At 41.0% G+C, this 21971-nt stretch overlaps 1 protein-coding gene across 4 annotated transcripts in view; it reads left to right on the top strand.

Moving 5' to 3' along the window:
- The window catches only part of LOC130295678 (B2 bradykinin receptor-like), an 80941-nt gene that overhangs the window by 53276 nt on the left and 5694 nt on the right, over positions 1-21971 (top strand). For all 4 annotated transcript variants that reach the window (XM_056546678.1, XM_056546680.1, XM_056546677.1 and 1 more), the window contains exon 2: positions 1680-1864. The gene's annotated coding sequence lies outside the window, so the exon portion shown is untranslated. The remainder of the gene's footprint in view (positions 1-1679; positions 1865-21971) is intronic.

Genomic DNA, 21971 nt, shown 5'->3' with positions numbered 1-21971 from the left:
CATTCTTCCTTACAACTTTTTCACAGATGGCATCAAGTTAGCATCCAAAATTTGCTGAAATTTTATTGAATCCATTTTTCCTTCTACTTGTGAGATGTTCCTTGTGCCACTGGCTGCAATACAACCCCAAAGCATGATTGATCCAACCCCATGCTTAACAGTTGGACAGAGGTTCTTTTCATTAAATTCTGTTTCCCTTCTTCTCCAAATGTACCTTTGCTCATTCCGGCCAAACAGTTCAATTTTAACCTCATCGGTCCACAGAACTTGTTTCCAAAATGCATCAGGATTGTCTATATGTTCATTTGCAAAGTTCAAACGCTGATTTTTGTGGTGAGGATGTAGAAGAGGTTTTCTTCTGATGACTCTTCCATGAAGACCATATTTGTACAAGTATCTCTTTATAGTGGAATAGTGTACCACAACTCCAGTGACTGCCAGATCTTTCTGGAGGGATTGTGCAGTCAAACGTGGGTTTTGAATAGTTTTTCTCACAATCCTGCGAGCTGTTGTGTCTGATATTTTTCTTGGTCTTCCAGATCTTGCTTCAACTTCCACTGTTCCTGATGACTGCCAGTTCTTAATTACATTCCGAACAAAGGATATTGACATCTGAAAACATTTTGCTATCTTCTTATAGCCTTCTCCAGCTTTGTGAGCGTCAACTATTTTCAGTTTCAGATTTCTAGACAACTGCTTAGAAGAACCCATGGTGCTGATTGTTGGGGCAAGGTCAGATGAGTCTGGGCATTTAAAACCTTTGAGATTGACATCACCCGGTCTTCCCAGATATTGATTGAGAACAATCCATGACACTGGCAGGTCTCAGCTTTGCAAAGGGGGCAGTGCATGCTATAAATTCCCAAAGTGCCCAAACTTTTGCAGACGCCATTTTTTTGTTTTCTGTTATTTCGAAAGCGTAAATGATGGAAATAAAATGTAACTTTTGTTGACATATTATAAGAATGTCTAATCAGAAATGGGATGCCTTTTGGAGATTTTTCCATCTTTCCTTCACTTCTTTATGGTAAGTGACGTCATCACAGCTACTCTAGTAATGGCAGCCCCCAGTAAAAAGTGAATAAAATTCACAATTAATACTCAAATAAACCTAAATAATAATACATGACAATTGTATTAATATATTTTAAAAAAAAAAGTGACACAGTCCCTTTAATACACATTTTTACCTGGGGTGCCCAAACTTTTGATCCCCACTGTAGTTGTTTTTTTTTTTTTTTTTTCAATTCTGGCCCAAATTCTGGCGCTGACAGAATTTCTGGCGCAATGCGCCAGAATCTGGCGCACAACCAGACAAAACATGTCGGGTTTTCAATAGTAAATGAGGTCCAGTCTGTTGATCTTCAAATCCAGGATAGGAAAAATGTAAAACTTTTGATCACTTATTGAATAAGCCTCTGTTTTTTTAGTGTTTCCCAAACAGTGCACCTCCAGCTGTTGCAAAACTACAACTCCCAGCATGCCCGGACAGCCTTCGGCTGTCCGGGCATGCTGGAAGTTGTAGTTTTGCAACAGCTGGAGGCGCGATGGTTTAGAAACACTGCTTTAATTCTGAATCTGAAGTATCCCTTTAATTTCTTTATTTACGTAAACGTAGACACCCCCTTTAACGTTTGATCCATTCAGCTCATGCCGGCGTCTCATTTGTTTCCTTCCAGGGTCCCTTGAAAATTGTCCATAAAAGCTTCTGTGTGTTCCCTCCTCTCAGACAGCTGGGGTGTGTGATGACTGCACATTGAATATTGTGCCCAGATCTCGCCTTTGAAAACAACTCAACTTCACAGAAGAATCGGTCAGCGACTAATCTCTGGAGCCGACTCTGCACATTTTTACTATATCCAAGGTAAAAAAATAAATAAAAAAAAAGCGCGTTTACTGGAAATAGACAGAAGCTAGGATGGAAAGTAGCGCAGAAGAGCTGTGCGTGCATTTCACAGACATCTGTTTACCTATAGAAGTTGTTATTTAACTTTGGGGGAGTTGCAGAGTAAGGATAGTGGGGATACGGTTTACGTGTAGTCCTATGTAGGACAACATCTTAGTATTATGTGCTGTACCACACGTGTAACTCAACCCTGCTACATCTATACGTGTTTTTGTTTTACATCTTAAATCTTGAAGTCATTTCTTTACAAATAAGATCAGTGTTTCCCAACCAGCGTGCCTCCAGCTGTTGCAAAACCACAATTCCAAGCATGTCCGGGCATACTGGGAGTTGTCGTTTTTTGCAACAGCTGGAGACACAGAATTTGATGAATGTTTGCCAACGTGTGTGGTGGTTTACTGACCCTATTTAAAAACCGCAGCTTAACATCGTTACATGAGATCACATAACTAACGCGGCTCTGCTACATCAATATGTGTTTTTGTATTTGCAGGTTAATTGTAGAGATCTTAGATTGAAAGGCAGGAAACAAAACATCTTAAATCTTTAAAAAAAAATGTTCTTAAAAAGTTGGATGTGAGTTGCAGCTGTGAGCGTTGATTTACTGATCCCATTTTTTTTATTCATTAATTTTTATTTTTTACCTTTGCTAGAATAATCCGCCAATTTGCTCCTCAGTCAGGTCTTATATAGCAAAGCTCAGGGCAAAGGAGACAGAATTATCATTGTTGTCTTTATAAACTCATTTATTTTTGCTTACATAATTTGCTTTATCATAATATTGCACAGGGGTACTCCAGTGGGAAAAAATATTTTTTTTACCAATTAACTGGTGCCAGAAAGTTAAATATATATATATATATCTATATGTATGTGTGTGTGTGTGTGTATATATATATATATATATATATATATATATGTGTATGTGTGTGTGTGTATATATATATATATATATGTGTGTGTGTGTGTGTGTGTGTGTGTGTGTGTGTGTATATATATATATATATATGTGTGTGTGTATATATATATATATATATATATGTGTGTGTGTGTGTATATATATATATATATATATATATATATATATATAGATAGATAGATAGATATTTTATAGATATTTATATACATATATTTTTTTTATATGTATTTTATATGTGTATATGTATATGTGTGTGTGTGTGTGCGCAAATCTTAATCCTTCCAGTGCTTATCAGCTGCTGTATGCTCTACAGGAAGTTCTTTTTCTGTCTGATCACAGTGCTCTCTGCTGACACCTCTGTCCATGTGAGGAATTGCCAAGAGCAGGAACAAATCCCCATAGAAAACCTCTCCTGCTCTGGACATTTCCTGACATGGACAGAGGTGTCAGCAGAGAGCACCGTGGTCAGACTGAAAAGAACTACACAACTTTCTCTGTAGTATACAGCAGCTGATAAGTAATGGAAGGAATAAGATTTTTAAAGGGGTTATCCAGGAAAAAAAACTTTTTTTATATATCAACTGGCTCCAGAAAGTTAAACAGATTTGAAAATTACTTCTATTAAAAAAATCTTAATCCTTTCAGTACTTATGAGCTTCTGAAGTTAAGGTTGTTCTTTTCTGTCTAAGTGCTCTCTGATGACATGTGTCTCGGGAAACGCCCAGTTTAGAAGCAAACCCCCATAGTAAGCATCTTCTAAACTGGGCGTTTCCCGAGACACGTGTCATCAGAGATCACTTAGAAAAGAACAACCTTAACTTCAGAAGCTCATAAGTACTGAAAGGATTAAGATTTTTTAATAGAAGTAATTTACAAATCTGTTTAACTTTCTGGAGCCAGTTGATATTTAAAAAAAAGTTTTTTCCTGGATAACCCCTTTAAATAGAAGTAACTTACAATTTGTTTAACTTTCTGGCACCAGAAAGTTAAAAAAAAAAATAAAATGTTTCCCACTGGAGTACCCCTTTAAGCAAAAAGCAATAAATCACTTTAGAACACCATTTTGCATGAATGAATTTTTTGTATGAATCTTCTTCTTCCCTGCAACATTTTTGTGCGACTTTTTTGAAAGTGCCCTCTAAAGGCAGTTTAGTAAGCCAGGTCTAGGCGGGCATAGATTTGTATTGTGTTGGAGGGGTTTTGTGTTATTATGTGACATCCTCACTTGATAAATCTGTTACCACCGAAACTGCAAACTGAAGTGGGCTTTTGTAGGATCATTTGTAGCTTTTTGCTAAAGTCGCAAAAAAGAAAGTGTTTGGGCACACGTGCGACATTTCACGCGCCAAATGTAAGCAAGAAAAGGGCTCTAAGGTCAATGATAAATGTCCCCCATACTGATTACGGAAAGTGGAGTATGTCAGATGTAGTTGAGCTGAGTTTGTCTTTTGGCACAATTCAACCTGTTCTCACTGTAAATCATCTTTGGTTCTATGAAAGTCTTCATGTACACTTAGTATAACAAGAAAGGAAGCGGGCACTCCAAAGATGAACATCCTATCCCTAGGAGTGCAATACTCGCCTTCCCCCCACTACAAAAACAGTCATAAACAATGCAGAGTGAATAATGTATTTAGAGATGAGCGAACTTACAGTAAATTCGATTCGTCACGAACTTCTCGGCTCGGCAGTTGATGACTTATCCTGCATAAATTAGTTCAGCTTTCCGGTGCTCCGGTGGGCTGGAAAAGGTGGATACAGTCCTAGGAGACTCTTTCCTAGGAATGTATCCACCTTTTCCAGACCACCGGAGCACCTGAAAGCTGAACTAATTTACGCAGGATAAGTCATCAACTGCCGAGCCGAGAAGTTCGTGACGAATCAAATTTACTGTAAGTTCGCTCATCTCAAAAAGTATTGTACAAAAGACAGAGCAATTACTACTGATGCATTAAAGGGGTATTCCAGGAAAAAACTTATATATATATATATATATATATATATATATATATATATATATATATAAAAATCAACTGGCTCCAGAAAGTTAAACAGATTTGTAAATTACTTCTATTAAAAAATCTTACTCCTTTCAGTACTTATGAGCTTCTGAAGTTAAGGTTGTTCTTTTCTGTCTAAATCCTCTCTGATGACACTTGTCTCGGAAAAGCCCAGTTTAGAAGAGGTTTGCTATGGGGATTTGCTTCTAAACTGGGCGTTTCCCGAGACAGGTGTTATCAGAGAGGACTTAGACAGAAAAGAACAACCTTAACTTCAGAAGCTCATAAGTACCGAAAGGATTAAGATTTTTTAATAGAAGTAATTTACAAGTCTGTTTAACTTTCTGGAGCCAGTTGAGATATATATATATATATATATATATATATATATATATATATATATATATAAAACAATAAACCATGGAATTCCATAAGTAGGAGACTCACCCATATTGTATCCAGTCACCGCCCGTTCCGACGCATGTTTCGTCAGAATGACTTTTTCAAGGAACGTGAACCTGTTTTTAATATCCTGATGTTCCTTGTGTGTAGATGTCTAATTGTTGTTAATAAAGACTATTTAATGCATCAGTAGTACAGTGGTCCCTCAAGTTACAATATTAATTGGTTCTGGGACGACCATTGTATGTTGAAACCATTGTATGTTGAGACCAGAACTCTATGGAAACCTGGTAATTGGTTCTAAAGCCCCAAAATGTTCCAAAAATAGGAAAAAGTGAGAATTAAAGGGGTACTCCCATGGAAAACTTTTTTTTTTTTTAAATCAACTGGTGCCAGAAAGTTAAACAGATTTGTAAATTACTTCTATTAAAAAATCTTAATCCTTCCAGTACTTTTTAGGGGCTATATACTACAGAGGAAATGCTTATCTTTTTAGATTTCTCTGATGTCATGACCACAGTGCTCTCTGCTGACCTCTGCTGTCCATTTTAGGAACTGTCCAGAGCAGCATATGTTTGCTATGGGGATTTTCTCCTGCTCTGGACAGTACCTAAAATGAACAGCAGAGGTCAGCAGAGAGCACTGTGGTCATGACATCAGAGAAATATAAAAAGAAAAGCATTTCCTCTGTAGTATATAGCCCCTAAAAAGTACTGGAAGGATTAAGATTTTTTTTATAGAAGTAATTTACAAATCTGTTTAACTTTCTGGCACCAGTTGATTTAAAAAAAAAAATATTTTCCATGGGAGTACCCCTTTAAAGAAAAATACGTAGATAACTAATATAGATAAAGCAAGTCCTTACATATAAAAGTAAGAAAGAGCTGTTGTGAGCTGTAAATCACTGTCTATTTCAGTGTTTTCCAAGCAGGGAGCCTCCAGCTGTTGCAAAACTACAACTCCCAGCATGCCCGGACAGCCTTTGGCTGTCCGGGCATGCTGGGAGTTGTAGTTTTGCAACAGCTGGGGGCACCCTGCTTGGGAAACACTGGTCTATGTAGAGGACAGGAGCTTCTTTAGGGTCCTGTACAGTACATGCAATGTCCTAAAAAAGTAACATGGAGTCGCCCTCACCTGGTGTTCAAAGGAGCAGATAACCCTGGTACAGGTAAAGTGTACAGAACATGTAATACCTCTCTGTACTGTAGATGGCGCTATCAGACACCAGTCAGTGCATGCACTTCAGTAATACAGGGGGTTTTACCAGTAAATTGCCCATTCTAATTGGTCAATTCTTCCGGCCATTGACAGGTATCACAGATCTGGACTGTCTGTACATTGTATGTTGAGTCTGGTTTCAACTTACAATGGTCCAGAAAAGACTATTGTATGTTGAAAATATTGTATGTTGAGGCCATTGTAAGTTGAGGGATCACTGTAATTGCTCTGTACAATAGTCATATAGGAGCTATACTGAGATATAGTAGATTGTAAAGACCCTAGGCAGCAACCATGATGATGATACCACTTATGTAAATATGGGAGGACTATGCCGTACGGGTGTCATATGTGTAATATAGAGTGAATAAAGTAGTCTAATACATTGCATAAACTAGGAACAAAAGATCACACAATATAATAATAATGTAGATCAGCGCAGAGATAAACAATTAAATGGGTATAGGCATGCAAACCCTATTAGACAACCCAAACCGCATTGTAAACACACGCCAATCTCAATCGGCGCTCGTAATTGGACCCTATTATGCGGGGAGATGTGTAATTGATTGGCGACTATTTTTTAACTAGTCCAAAAATAATTCAGCTTATAATCACCCCATGTAATAGGACCCTAAGACTAACCTTCCCGGGTGTCTACACTGCATTATCCAGAGAGCAATTAGACTGCAGAAACAAAGGAGCCAAATAACAAATCCAGCATTGCTGCATCCTCATTTTTAGTCTCGGACAAAATAATTTTTTTGCAACCAGCAACAATAAATTCTTCAAAAACAGGAAGTTATCAATATGCAGGCAGCGGCACAATAGTTACTGTATTGTTTTCATCGCCTTGAGGAATGAATAGCACAATCTTATATTAATGACACTTTAAAGGGGTACTACCGTGGAAAACTTTTTTTTTTTTTTTTTTGTTAAACCAACTGGTGCCAGAAAGTTAAACAGATTTGTAAATCACTTCTATTAAAAAATCTTAATCCTTCCAGTACTTTTTAGGGGCTGTATACTAAAGAGAAATCCAAAAAAGAAATGCATTTCCTGTGAGGTCCTGACCACAGTGCTCTCTGTTGACCTCTGCTATGGGGATTTTCTCCAGTTCCTAAAATGGACAGCAAACATATGCTTTTCTGGACAGTTCCTAAAATGGACAGCAGAGGTCAGCAGAGAGCACTGTGGTCAGGACATCACAGGAAAGGCATTTCTTTTTGGATTTCTCTTTAGTATACAACCCCTAAAAAATACTGGAAGGATTAAGATTTTTTAATAGAAGTGATTTACAAATCTGTTTAACTTTCTGGCACCAGTTGATTTAAAAAAAAAAAAAAAAAAAGTTTTCCACGGTAGTACCCCTTTAAGGGGTACTATGCCCCATGACATCTTATCCCCTATCCAAAGAATATCCCCGCGATCTCGGCTGTGGCACCCCAGACATTCGGTGCGTGGATGACTGGCATTGCGGGACAGAGGATCGTGACATCACGGCCACGCCCCACTCATGGCGTCATGTCCACGCCCCCTCAATGCAAGTCTATGGGAGGGGCATGGCGGCTGTGATGTCACGAGCTATCGGCACTGCATCAGACGCTCTAAGCGAATGCTGAGTGCAGCAGGGAGATCGTGGGAGTCCCCATCGGCGGGACCCCCATGATCAGACATCTTATCCCCTATCCTAGGGGATAAGATGTCTAGGGGCAGAGTACTACTTTAAGGTCTGCAACTATCTAATATGGTTCAAAACATAACTATAACCTCCAAATCTTTTTCAATAAAAAAATTTAAAAAAAGAATGTCTCTAAAAAGGAATAGTTGGCCAATGACGGGGTAGAGGAAAGAGCACTGTTACCATGTCCTCTACCAGTAAGCATGTTGGTGGCAGCAGCAGCTTGGTGGGCCTCACCCATTTCCCCAGGCCCAGTACAGGTAGCAGCAGCAGCCAGGTGCCTGGTGATAGTAGTAGCAGCAGCAGCCCAATGCTTTGTGGTAGTAGTAGCAGCAGCATCAGTAAGCAAAAGTTGTCCATGCCTTCTAGGGGCTGTGTTGTTTCGGAGAATAAAACTATGTTCACATGGTGGAAATTTAGCTATTCTGCTCAAATTCTGTGCAGAAAAGCAGAATTCTGCAAAAGAGGTATTCACATGGAATTAGAGCGGAATTTCTGTGTTTTTGAAACAAAGATTAAGCTACAATTCAGAGTCTCATTAACATCAGGGGGTCTCTAAACGGAATTCCGCAAAATTTAAGGCATCTTTAAATTTTGTGGAATATGGAATGTGGGATTTCTGCGGCGGAATGTTCACTGTGGAAATTCCACTGTGTGAATGGGACAGTGGAATCCCTATTGAAGATTATGTGCAGTAAATTTTGAGGAATTTTGAGTGGAATCGGAAATTCCGCCGTTCTGTCTCCAGGTTGGGTGTGGTTCTGCAGCTCAGTTCCATTGAAGTGACAGGAGCCAAGTTGTAGTACCACACCGAAAGTGGAGACAGACAGGGAGCTGTCTTTAAAAGTAATTAGGTCTGTTTTTCGATTTCTGGATAAGCCCTTTAAATCGCAGCCTGCAAGCCCCTTGTTTTGAGAATCAGTAATGTCATGGACTCTCTGTGATGTTTCAACTGATAACTAAGGTTTGTAGTTCCATTTTAATTCTCTTTGGTATGTCCTCTTTATAACCTCTTGCTATTTTCCTTTGGTTTCTGAATCTAAGAGGGAAACTGAACACGTTTAGTATGTCATCCACACTGCATCTGTCTCCTGCTGATCCCGGACTTAGTATATAGAGCTCAGTTGCTACTATGTTATTTATGGTCGGGATGATGGGCCCGGGGCCCAGCTAAGTGATGTAACGGGCTATTTCTTGGAGGGATGATAACCTTTGCATTATGTGATAGAAGCATCTTTTGTGTTTGTATTATTATTATTATTATTTTTTTACTTTGAATCTTTATGATGGGTAAAAATTGGCCCAAACCAATTTTTGGCATGATTGGTCAACCATTTAGTCTGTATGGGTGCAGAAAAAGGGAACAGAGAAAAGGGAAAGTCTGGGACCTGTAGTTTTAGGCTGGTCACTGTTTCCGTCATGAGGGCTTCCACAGTCTTGTCCCATGCTCCCAAGGCTACTGCAGGGGGCAGCACAATAGGTGGAGATAATGTATGAGATGGCCTTGCTGGTAAGGTGTAGGACAAGGAAAGAGGCCGTACACTGAAGATCTTTGAGCAAGGCAACAGTCTTCAAGGGGTACTCTGCTGAAAACATCTTATCCCCTATCCAAAAGATAGGGGATAAGATGTTAGATCGCGGGGTCCTGCCGCTGGGGACCCCTGCGATCTCCGGGCGGCGTCCGGAACACAGAAGCTGCAGTTTCCACATTTGTGACGACACGCCCCCTCCATTCATGTCTATAGGAGGGGGTGTGATGGCTAGCACATAGCAGTCACGCCTCCTCCCATAGACATCAATGAAGGGGGGCGTGGCGGCTGGCATCGCCAGTCATCCGGTACGGAGTGGAGTTTTCTCCATGCACCGGATGACAAGGGTGCCGCAGCAGAGATCGCAGGGGTTCCTGAGTAGTGGGACCCCCGTGATCTAACATGTTTTTAGCGGAGTACCCCTTTAACTTGAAAAACAGTTCAAAGTAGAGGTACGGTCTCCTTAACACACAGTAAAAGAAAGTGGTTGGAGCAGGGATCACCTTCTTAAGGTAAATGCAGAACAACAGGATAGCTGAAGCTAGTAGTTCACTGATCTGGTCGTAGTGTGTGTGGTCACTAGTCGCTTTTGTGGATTATATGAGGCAATTGGTTGCCTTCCAGTGTATTGAAAAGAATTTTGGCTAAAGTGCCCAACTAAGATGTGCAGGATTATTGAGGTCCATAGTGTGCCAGCTACGCTGTCCTAGGCTCAGCCTAAAGTCCTGAAATGTCTTAGGGTTGGGCTATGGTGGACCTGTATAACGTATCTCCACACACATTTTTTTTTTGTCCTTCCACTTTTTCTTTTTTGTCCTTCCACAATATGGGACTAAGATAAATCACTAGGATGTAATGATTCTTCTCAGGGACAGCTCAGGCCCAAACCCTACTGTTTTTTTTTTATGCCTGAACAGACTTACTCTCCCCTAAGGGGGGCAGCACAGACACCACATCCTTCCTTGGAAAGGCAAAACTCAGCTAATCTAGCTCATCTATACTTCTCTTTCCTCCCAGCAGGGAGGCTGGCCCAGAGTTAGTTCCGCACTTATCCCGAATGTTCCCTGTGTAAGTCTATGGGAATGTGTGGAATGCATCAGTTACATGCAACCAAAATTTGGTAAAAATACAATAATACCATAAAACATAAGAATATTATATACAAATTGTGCAAAAATAGTATATACATTTTAATATATTATACAAGGCACTACAGTATGGCACCAAACCAACTGGCCCTGCAGGGATCTCAGTGGGCATATGGTTTACTACACTCTCATAGAGGGATTAGGTATGTTGGGCATGGCTTTATCAATGCAGGAGATAAGCCACTAAAGGTGACAGTATATTCTAACATCTCTACATCATGTATAAAGGGAAGTTTGTTGTCCAAAAGCTATATAAAGTTTTAGTGGCTTTATTATTCAACATACATGACATCAAAGTGTACCAGTGAGTTTGGCCTTTAAAGGGGTACTCCGGTGGAAAACAATTTATTTTAAATCAACTGGTGCCTAAAAATTTAACAGATTTGTAAATGACTTCTATTTAAAAATCTTAATCCTTCCAGTACTTATTAGCGGCTGTTTACTACGGAGAAAGTTCTTTTCTTTTTTTATTTGTTTTCTGTCTGACTGCATTGCTCAGTGTTCTGTCCTTGTCAGGAACTGTCCAGAGGAGGAGAGGTTTGCTATTGGGATGTAATCCTGCTCTGGACAGTTCCTGACATGGACAGAGGTGTCAGCAGAGAGCAGTGTTGACAGACAGAAAATAATTTCAAAAAGAAAAGAACTTTCTCTGTAGTACACAGCAGCTGATAAGTACTGGAATGATTAAGATTTTTAATAAAGGTAATTTACAAATCTGTATAACTTTCTGGCACCAGTTGATTTAAAATAAATTGCTTTCCACCAGAGAACCCCTTTAATTTGGTTAGTGCCATGTACCATCTGTAGATATTTTCCCCACCTCATGGTGTAGTATGGCCAAATAGTACCATCATACAAAGCACCATTAGGGCTCCATTTATATCACATTTTGGCCTGCTGTCTGATGTATACTAATGGATTCCTGATGTATTTTTCTAATGGATAGCTGGAAAGGCATACAGGGGGGATATACATGGCTCATTTACAGAAGAGGAAAGCTCTGATGATATTGTGGTGTCCCAGTACAGGTACATTGTGTCAAGGTATTTTAGGCCCTGTCAGATTGAGACCTCCAGTGTCCTGGGGGCTCCCCTGCAGGGACTCAACCATTTCTAATGTGTATTTGCACTGTTATAACTTAGCAATCTGTTATTAGGTGTCTGTAGCTTTAAGTATACCTAGCAACCTCATGCTTAGTCAGGGTTTGTGAGAGTGGAGGACTGAGGGCTAGACTAAACTTTTGTGTAAGGTGTTATATTATGTTATTACTTGTATGTAACTTTATTGTAAATCCTAAAGGGGATACAGACAACTCTATGATCCACAGCTGCCAGGCCAATGGGCTTTAGTTTAGCCTTCCCTTATAAGGGGTGGCATTTCCTGTATAAAGGAGTTCTTGTGTGGAGGAGGAGAGGAGTAAAGCAATACATTCAGTTCAGAGTACAGAGTGGAGAATCCGCAGAGGAGTGAGAGCAAAGATGAGAGAGAGATAAGAAAGGCATGAAGTAACCCCAACTAATAGCAAGCCTTTACTTCAGCCTTGATCAGAGAATTCCTAAAGGACATTTCATTATCTTCCGGCGAAAAGCCACAGATCTACCGACACTTCAGTAAGTGACTTTAATCTCAAGCCTAATATAGTGCAGACCTAAAACTCCTAGTCCGGCCGTAAGAGCCAAGCATATATGCAATATCAAGTCCAGGCACTGCAAGCTGTGTGGTCCTCTAGAGACTGTCTGTTAACCCTTTGGGAGACTTTGGTTGAGCGCTGTGGAGATTGTACCACCTATCTTCAAGTTAGTAAAGCCTCCGTTAAACTGCAATCTAGTGTGGAGTCAATTATTTCCTTGCTAGCCTGTGGGGAGACGGAGTTCCCCGGACCTGTAGTACCCCGGGAAATACCAAGACTACAGTGGCATCACGTGACATTAAGAGTTAATACCATCCGACCCTGGGTTCATAACCCCCCCCTCCCCCCCCCCCCCAAGAACCAAGTAGCTAATCCCAGCGTAGCGGTGGCTGCGGACCTCACCCGTGGCCACCACAATATAACTGTCCATTTATGGACAATCACCGTATATGGACAATTACATCATCAGAGCTTTCCTAGAAAAACAGTTTCCTACTCCTGAGCTCCCCCCAGAAGCGTGTTAGTGCTTTCAGACACCCTATGTACATTTTAATGCCAGCTGACCATCAGCAGTACCACCATGCAACAGGAAGCTCATAAGGAGGAGAGGAAGGAGTTTCCCAAATCTCTGTTGCAAAAACCGTCAGTCATAGTGCCCAAAAATGGACAGTGATGAGCATGAATTTACACAGGCCAGACGCACACTCTTTTGGCCTCCCCTGGCATAGGGTCATTATGGACACAGCATGTACTGTATGTTGGAGGTTTACACAATATAGGGGTACTCTGCCCCTAGACATCCTTTGGATAGGGGATAAGATGTCTGATTGCAGGGGCCCCGCCACTGGGGACCCCTGCGATCTCCCTGCTGCACTTGGTGTTCGTTTAGAGTGTCAGGTGCAGCGCTGGAGGCTCGTGACATTACGGTCTTGGGCCGCTTGTGACATCACGGTCACGCCCCCTTAATGCAAGTCATAGACGGAGTGGCCGTGATGTCATGAGTGGCCCAAGACCGTGACGTCACGAGCCTCCGCATGGCCAGTCATCCGGCCATCCAAACTTTGCTCTGTGCACCTGATGTCTAGGGTGCCACAGCCGAGATCGCGGGGGTACTTCCGCTGGGGACCCCAGATTTCAGACATCTTATTCTCTATCTTTTGGATAGGGGATAAGATGTATAGGGGTTGAGTAACACAGTGGAGAATAAACAGCAGGAAGCAATGGCTGACAACAGAGGCAGTCTATCTTCTTTTACTTAATGTAAATGGCTCCAATTAGTAAAACAAATTTAAGTTATACAGATACCGAAATATGTTTTTTTCCTAATCTTTTTCTATTTTCAGATTTTTTATTTATTTGTTACATTTAGAGACGTGCTTTACAATGAGCCCCATGGGCATAGGCAATAATAGTCTGGGGATGACCCATTGACATGAATGGGAGAGGCTTCTAGGTAAGCTCTGAGGAGGTAATTAGGGGAAGGTTGAGCTGTGGCCATCACCTATTGACTGATTCTGTCTTATTTATTATTTTGGAATCACCTTTCCTGTCTGTGATGATAAGAAAGATACTGCTGGAAAGTGATCTTGTACAGAACAGGAAATGGCAGCCTAGTTTTAGGCCTTGTGGTCATAATGCAAATTGCACAATTTTAGGATTAATTTAAAATATAGATAGTAAAATGGAAAATTTGAAGAAACCCCAAATATTCTTAAATATGTTTAACATAAAAACATGAATTGAATTATAGGACATTTTCTAACAACATATTCCTTTTAACTCCAGAAGAACAATAGACAATTCAAAGTCTTAAAGCAAGGAAACAACTCAGTTTATATTTCCAACAAAGGTGATCAGAGGAAGGGAACACCCTGAGGCTATGTTGGGCTTGAACTGTAGAGGACACCGACTTTCTGCTTAATTGAAATATCACAGTCCTGTAATGCTTCTTTACCAAAGGAGTGAATAACAACACTAGTTAGCGCTCAAAGGGTTTTTCTGAGATTTGCAGTTTGCTTGGCTCTCTGTAATGCCCAAGCTGCGGATTGTAAGCAACTGATGACTAGACCCGGCCTGAAGCCCAACAAGTCTTTAAATGCAGTGGAAGTACTCGTGCAACTTTCCTTCACTCGCTTGTAGTGTGTCTCTCTCGGTCACTGGCACTCTTGACGAGAAATATGTTGAAGAGGTGACCCTCTCAGTAACTGGCACACATTAGTAATGTAGAATAGTTATATACAAGGTAGGCCGGCGCTACGCGGTAAGAAGGAGACTTGGGGAGAGTGGGGGTGGATATATATACTGCAATGCGGGTGCGTGGTGGTGCTCTGGTATACACAGTGGTGCAATCTTCATAACCAAGCAAAGATAAAAAGAGACCGGCAACTCCCCGAACTCACGTCGTCTGATTACTTTATTGCATGTAATACTCACATAAAATCATAGGGAGGGGACATACACAGGGGGGATACCAACAGGCGACAGGCTCCGTTTCGCACCAATCAGTGCTTCATCCGGCCAATGGCCGGATGAAGCACTGATCGGTGCGAAACGGAGCTTGTCTCCTCTTGGTATCCCCCCTATTTATGTCCCCTCCCTAAGATTTTATGTGAGTATTACATGAAGCAGTCAGACGACGTGAGTTCGGTGAGTTGCCGGTCTCTTTTTTATCTTTGCTTGGTCATTAGTAATGTAGAACCCCTTGGTTGAGGACTGGTGCTTCTGAGTAAAATAAGGTCTCTGAGGGGCATTTGTCCTACGTGATCCAATGTCTCTTTTACACCACTACTGTACCACACTACTCTCCTACTAACTCCTACTGCTCCCAGACAAAATATCTTCTAGCCATCATTGCCAACGTGGGTGTTTAAAAGAGATGAGCAACTTCTTTTTAAACATTCGGTTCTTCTGTTTTTGTGAAACTTTGGCAAAAGATTCTACTTCTGACCAAGCTAGTTCTGTTAGAACCTGTACTTCACCAATAGCCCAAAAATATGTGTATAACACAGTGTAAGAGATCCAAACGTCTATAACACTGTTAGGTCACCTAGGAGTGTATCTATGGACTTTTGAGCTGTTTTAGAGGCAAAGTTAATTATAAAATTATGTCAACATGTATGATTATGAGTACAGGAATGGTAACTAGCAGGTTGATTAAAAACATACTGTACTTTTTTATTTTTTAAATTAATGTCCAAAAATGATCCCTTTTTGACCATCAATTTTAAAAAGCATAAAAAGTATATATGCACACAAAGGTTATCGGAATGGCTGTTTCCAAGTGGTCCAAAATTATCCTGTTTTGGGATTAACAACATTTTACGTCTGGAAAATGAAGAAGCCATTGCTTTATACAAGCTGTGAAAAATGATCCCCATTTTGGGGTGTAGCAACAGGATTGGCATAATAGAAAATGCACAAAAGTGACACAAAACCCTTTATGCTACTTTTTCACAATTTGTGTAAAAAAAAAATTAAAACTTGTCACACTTATAGTCCAATTAAAACAGATTTTGCACTGACAGAAAAGATGCAGAATGTTCTTTGCTGCTTTACCAAAATTATTATCTATGTGTAGTACCAATCCTATCTGTGTTGTTCACTGTTTAGTGTCCCTCACAGAGATCTTCACCTAACACCTGTCATCTTTAAAATGGCTGCTGAAGCTATATGCATAGGCTTTTATAGTGGCTCTGACATCACCCTTAAACTGGCATCCTTGTGTTCCCTAAGGTCATGTAATCCTTCTCCAGTGTGTAAGCCAGTGCATGAATAGTGCATAATTCACACATAGCCAATGAAAATGAAAGACTGCAAAGTGCAAAACCAATAAAGTGCAAGGATGGGGGGACTTGTTGATTTTTGCATCACATACAGCAATAAAATATCCTGATCACATTTCGTGTTGTTCAGACCAGACCTACGAGCCATGAAATGGTGCTCACATTAATTCGCCAGTCAACCTTGCTGTTGTTCAATGCTGGTTGTGTGGGGTATGGTAAGGTAGATTCAAGGATATTTGTCTTTCAGACTGTCCTGTAAAGCTGCCAGGATCTTCTCTGGAGAGGCCACAGGTTGCAATTTATATTCTTTAGATGGGAACTCCATGTCTGTTATGATGGAAATATTTTTTTTATAAACTGTGAAATATTCCACAAAGCTTTTGGCACTGACCTCATGAATAACTTCCAATATAGACGAAGGCTCTGAGTGGGGTCTTCCGACAAGTGACACCCACTTGTCATCATTATCTACTTCCCTGACCTTTAAAATCAAGATTTCTAAACATTAAACAAATGTGACTTATTCTCATGACTGTCCTCCTACATAACTTCCATGCTATCTTCTCACGCTTCCAGTTGTCACAGTCGAGTTGGGACCAAACAGTCTGTGCAGCATGGAGAGGCAGTCCACTGTATAGCAGAAGTGATGAAATGCGGTTAACCAGGGTTGCTTTAATAATAGGACAAGAAATGTAGCTGCACTGTGACCCCGTTGACATGTCACATGATAATGACATCATATGTGATGCACCATTTATGTCCTTTTGCGTAGGTCCTCAGAAGGACTCCTATGTCATTTGTCTATCTCTACTGCTACTGGTCTTATCTGCAGAAAAGTAAGGAGAGACCATCAATATTTGTGTGTATAGAGCCAGCTGAGACACTCAATGGGATATGAGGTAAAATCATTGACAAGTCAAATTAATAACATAAATTATCTGAAGACAATGGCGCTTGTTGGGGATGGGATTTAGTTGGCAACAAAACAGGGAGTTCTTCCAATTTTGTATGTTGGAAGCAGAAAAAACAGGCAAATGAAGGGACAATCCGAACAACTAAAAGGGGGAAATCTTTATGGCTAGACAACTGTGTATCTTTAAAATTGACAGGGTTTTTGGTAGGTACTAACCACTAGAGTTGTGCAATTTGTTTTGTAATGAATAGATTTTTTTCGGAAAAATTCACTTTTTCAGATCCATTCGAATACATCTAAAGTTACGAACAAAATGTAGTCATATATTCATACAAACCCGATAATTGGAATAAACAATATGAAGAGAAATGAAATTATGAAAATCCAAATGACGTAAAAGACTAAAATGGCAAAAATCAAAACTGCCTAATAATGAATATATTCTACTATTTTCGTTACATTTCTAAAAATAAAAATGCATTTGTATTTATTTTATTAGTTTTTCGAATGGGTGGTGTTATTGTCATGTGGATCTTCTTTGTCCAATCAGTTTACCTCTTTTATGTTTTGGTGGAGTTGGACTGCAGACAGGAAGGGGGTTGTTTTTACATTTTAGGAGGAGGTGGAGCAGATCTGGTGACTGAGAGAGAACTTGGGGGAGATTTAGCAAAACCTGTGCAGAGAAAAAGTGGACCAGTTCCTCATAGCAACCAATCAAATTGCTTCTTTAAATTTTCAGATCAATTAAAGAAGTGACCTGTTGATTGCTATTGGCAACTGCTTCACTTTTCTCTGCCCAGGCTTTCATAAATCTCTCCGATTGGAACTTTATGGAAAGAATGCAGTTATGAATGCCGTATCGGACCGAAATGATAATTTCATTACAGAATAACAAATATTTAAAAGTACTGAATGAATTTGAAAAACTAAAACAACGGAGTAAAAAAATGTGCTTAATACAAATGAACTAGACTTGACTTAACAAAATATTTCGTAATGTAAATAAAAAACTGTTCTGAATAACGAATGAGGTTGGAAAATGAAAACAATGAAAAAATGCGCTTAACGAAACTAAACTCAACAAACAAAACCACATTTTTGGGTATGCACATGTCTATTAACCACTTTATTCCAGATCACCCCACAAGTGGTCCAAGGAAGGACAACTAGTGACCTGCAGAAGGGTCATGGTCACACATTGCTTATCTAGGCAATTTTTTGCTGAGAGCCTTGGGTCCTGACATCATGTAGATGTTACTGTAATACACTGCTCAAAAAAATTAAGGGAACACTAAGATAACACATCCTAGATCTGAATGAATGAACTAATCATATGAAATACTTTCATCTTTACATAGCTGAATGTGCTGACAACAAAATCACACAAAAATTATCAATGGGAATCAAATTTATCAACCCATGGAGGTCTGGATATGGAGTCACATTCAAAATCAAAGTGGAAAACCACACTACAGGCTGATCCAACTTTATGTAATGTCCTTAAAACAAGTCACAATGAGGCTCAGTAGTGTGTGTCCTCCACGTGCCCGTATGACCTCCCTACAACACCTGGGCATGCTCCTGATGAGATGGAGAATGGTCTCCTGAGGGATGTCCTCCCAGGCCTGGACTAAAGCATCTGCCAACTCCTGGACAGTCTTTGGTGCGACATGGGGTTGGTGGATGGAGCGAGACATGGCCAGAAGTGCTCAATCGGATTCAGGTCTGGGGAACGGGCGGGCCAGTCCATAGCATCAATGCCTTCCTCTTGCAGGAACTGCTAACACACTCCAGCTACATGAGGTCTAGCATTGTCTTGCATTAGGAGGAACCCAGGGCAAATCGCACCAGCATATGGTCTCACAAGGGGTCTGAGGATCTCATCGTTACCTAATGGCAGTCAGGCGGCTACCTCTTGCAAGCACATGGAGGGCTGTGTGACCCACCAAAGAATTGCCACCCCACACCATTACTGACCCACCGCCAAACTGGTCATGCCGGAGGATGTTGCAGGCAGCAGAACGTTCTCCACGGCGTCTCCAGACTCCGTCACATGTGTCACATGTGCTCAGTGTGAACCTGCTTTCATCTGTGAAGAGCACAGGATGCCAGTGGCGAATTTGCCAATCTTGGTGTTCTCTGACAAATGACAAACGTCCTGCACGGTGTGGACGTCGGGCCCTCATACCACCCTCATGGAGTCTGTTTCTGACCGTTTTAGTAGACACATGCACATTTTTGTACTGCAGGAGGTTATTTTGCGGGGCTCTGGCAGGGTTTTCGCCCTCCTACAGCCTCCTCCATGTCTCCTGATGTACTGGCCTGTCTCCTGGTAGCGCCTCCATGCTCTGGACACTACGCTGACAGACACAGCAAACCTTCTTTCCACAGCTCGCATTGATGTGCCATCCTGGATGAGCTGCACTACCTGAGCGACTAGTGTGGGTTGTAGACTCCGTCTCATGCTACCACTACAATGAAAGCACCGGCAGCATTCAAAAGTGACCAAAACATAAGCCAGGAAGCATAGGAACTGAGAAGTGGTCTGTGTCACCACCTGAAGAGCCACTCTTTTATTGGGGGTGCTAATTGCCTATAATTTCCACCTGTTGTCTGTTCCATTTGCACAACAGCATGTGAAATTGTTTGTCAATCAGTGTTGCTTCACAGAAGTGTGATTCACTTGGAGTTACATTGTGTTGTTTAAGTCTTCCCTTTATTTTTTCGAGCAGTGTATGTTCCATCTACCTAAACATTGTACAAATTCCACCTCCCTGGTAGTGGGATTCCCTTATAGCAGATTCCCATTTGAAGAGGATAATGCCCAGCCACACTGCATGAATGAGGGACATACTGTAACAGAGAGATCAATATGATCACTGGGCCTCAAGATTCACCAGGCAAGTGGGGGGGGGGGGCACACATTGTATGGTTTTACTGTTATGCTGATCTGTGGATTTGTATACTCTAAAGGGACATTTGAGACAATTATTGGTGTAATTACTGCAGTAAAGTTAGGATTTAAAGTTAGTTTGAAAATGTATGGGTATAGGTTTTGCCACCTTGCGAATCTTGTGTCATTCCATCGCCTGTAAACCCAAAGCCTTAAAGGGTACTCTGTTGCTAGACATCTTATCCCGTATCCAAAGGATAGAGGATAAGATGTCTGATAGCGGGGGTCCAGCCGCTGGGACCCCTATCCACCCCACCCCAATCTCTGAGTAGACACTTAGCGTTCTAAACATTATTAATGTAGCTGGCAAGACGTGACGTCACGAGGGGCGTGGCATGACATCACAACCACGGCCTCTTGAACCCAGTGTTCTGAACATAATGTTCCCCATGATCAGGCATCTTCCCCGTGATCAGGCATCTTATCCTCTATCCAAAGGAGTTTTCTGAGATAAGAATAAAAGAACCTGTACTCTTTCCAGAAGCAGCGCCAACATTGTAGGGTTAGCTCATATCTATGGTAGATACTAGTGTTGAGCGTCATAGGCCATATTCGAATTCGCGAATATTCGCGAATATATGGGCAAATATTCGTGAATATTCGCATATTCGTAATATTGACGCATATGCGAAAATTTGTATATGCAAACCTTTACATAGGCGAAATTCGCGTATGCAACCATTAATACAAACGAAATTTCACGTATGCAAAAATTAGCATATGCGAACATTAACACAAGCGGAGTAGTGTATGCGAAAAATTTACATATGCGAACATTAACATAAGCGAAAATTCGCGTACACGAATATTAACAAAACTTCGCATATGCGAAAATTAGCATATGTATATTTTCACATATGCGAAAATTCGCACACCAGTCTCACACAGTAGTATTAGAGCCTTCTTTACACCACACAAGCTGGAAGCAGAGAGGGATGATCACTGTGATGTGTACTGAGAGAAAAATAAATAAAAAAAACAAAACGAATATTCGTAATTACCAATATATAATGCTATATTCGGGAATATTCGCAAATTTGCGAATATGCGATATTCGCGAACAAAATTCGCATTGCGAATATTCGCGAGCAACACTAGTAGATACTTTGTACAAGTAACTTTTACATTTAAATTAAATTGAAATAAAAAATGCAGACATCTTTCAATAAATCCCAATTCCAGCAGCTCCATCCTCTGACCATCTTTCATCTTGTTTGCAATAGATGACGTTACGATAAGCAGCAGTTATCTGAGACATATGCACATTAGGAATGAGGAAAATCACTCTGAAAACTATTTTTCTGCCATATTAGGAAATGGAGAGTAACATCTTAAGGCTTTGAGGGCACTGGTGTTGATGGCTCTGTTTTCCCCTATGATATTGTCACTAGTGATAGAGGGGTTGTACAGGGCTAGAAAATCATAACTAACTTTTTTTCACAAACAGCGCTACCTCTGTTCACAGGTTGTGCCTGGTATTGCAGAGCAGCTCCATTAATGTAAAATGGAGCTGTCATGGCCGGACAACCTGTTTAAAGGGGTACTCTGGGGCTTAGACATCTTATCCCCCATCCAAAGGATAGGGCATAAGATTCCTGATCGCGGGGGTCCCACCGCTGGGGACCCCCGTGATCTTGCACGTCGCACCCCGTTATAATCAGTCCCCGGAGCATGTTCGCTCCGGGTTTGATTACTGTCGATCACGGGGCCGGAGCGTTGTGACGTCACGGCTCCGCCCCCGTGTGACGTCACGCTCTGCCCCCTCAATGCCGCCACGCCCCCTCCCATAAACTTGCATTGAGGGGCGGGGCGTGACATCACACGGGGCGGAGCCGTGATGTCACGCTCTTTCGCTCGCGTGGTCGGGATCCGAAGCCTCCAGCGTTGCCG

The sequence above is a fragment of the Hyla sarda genome, chromosome 11 (genome assembly GCF_029499605.1).
Source record: "Hyla sarda isolate aHylSar1 chromosome 11, aHylSar1.hap1, whole genome shotgun sequence".
In the NCBI taxonomy this organism is placed as follows: Eukaryota; Metazoa; Chordata; class Amphibia; order Anura; family Hylidae; genus Hyla; species Hyla sarda.
Note: the sequence above shows the minus strand (reverse complement) of the source record. Positions and strands in the feature narration are given on the sequence as shown.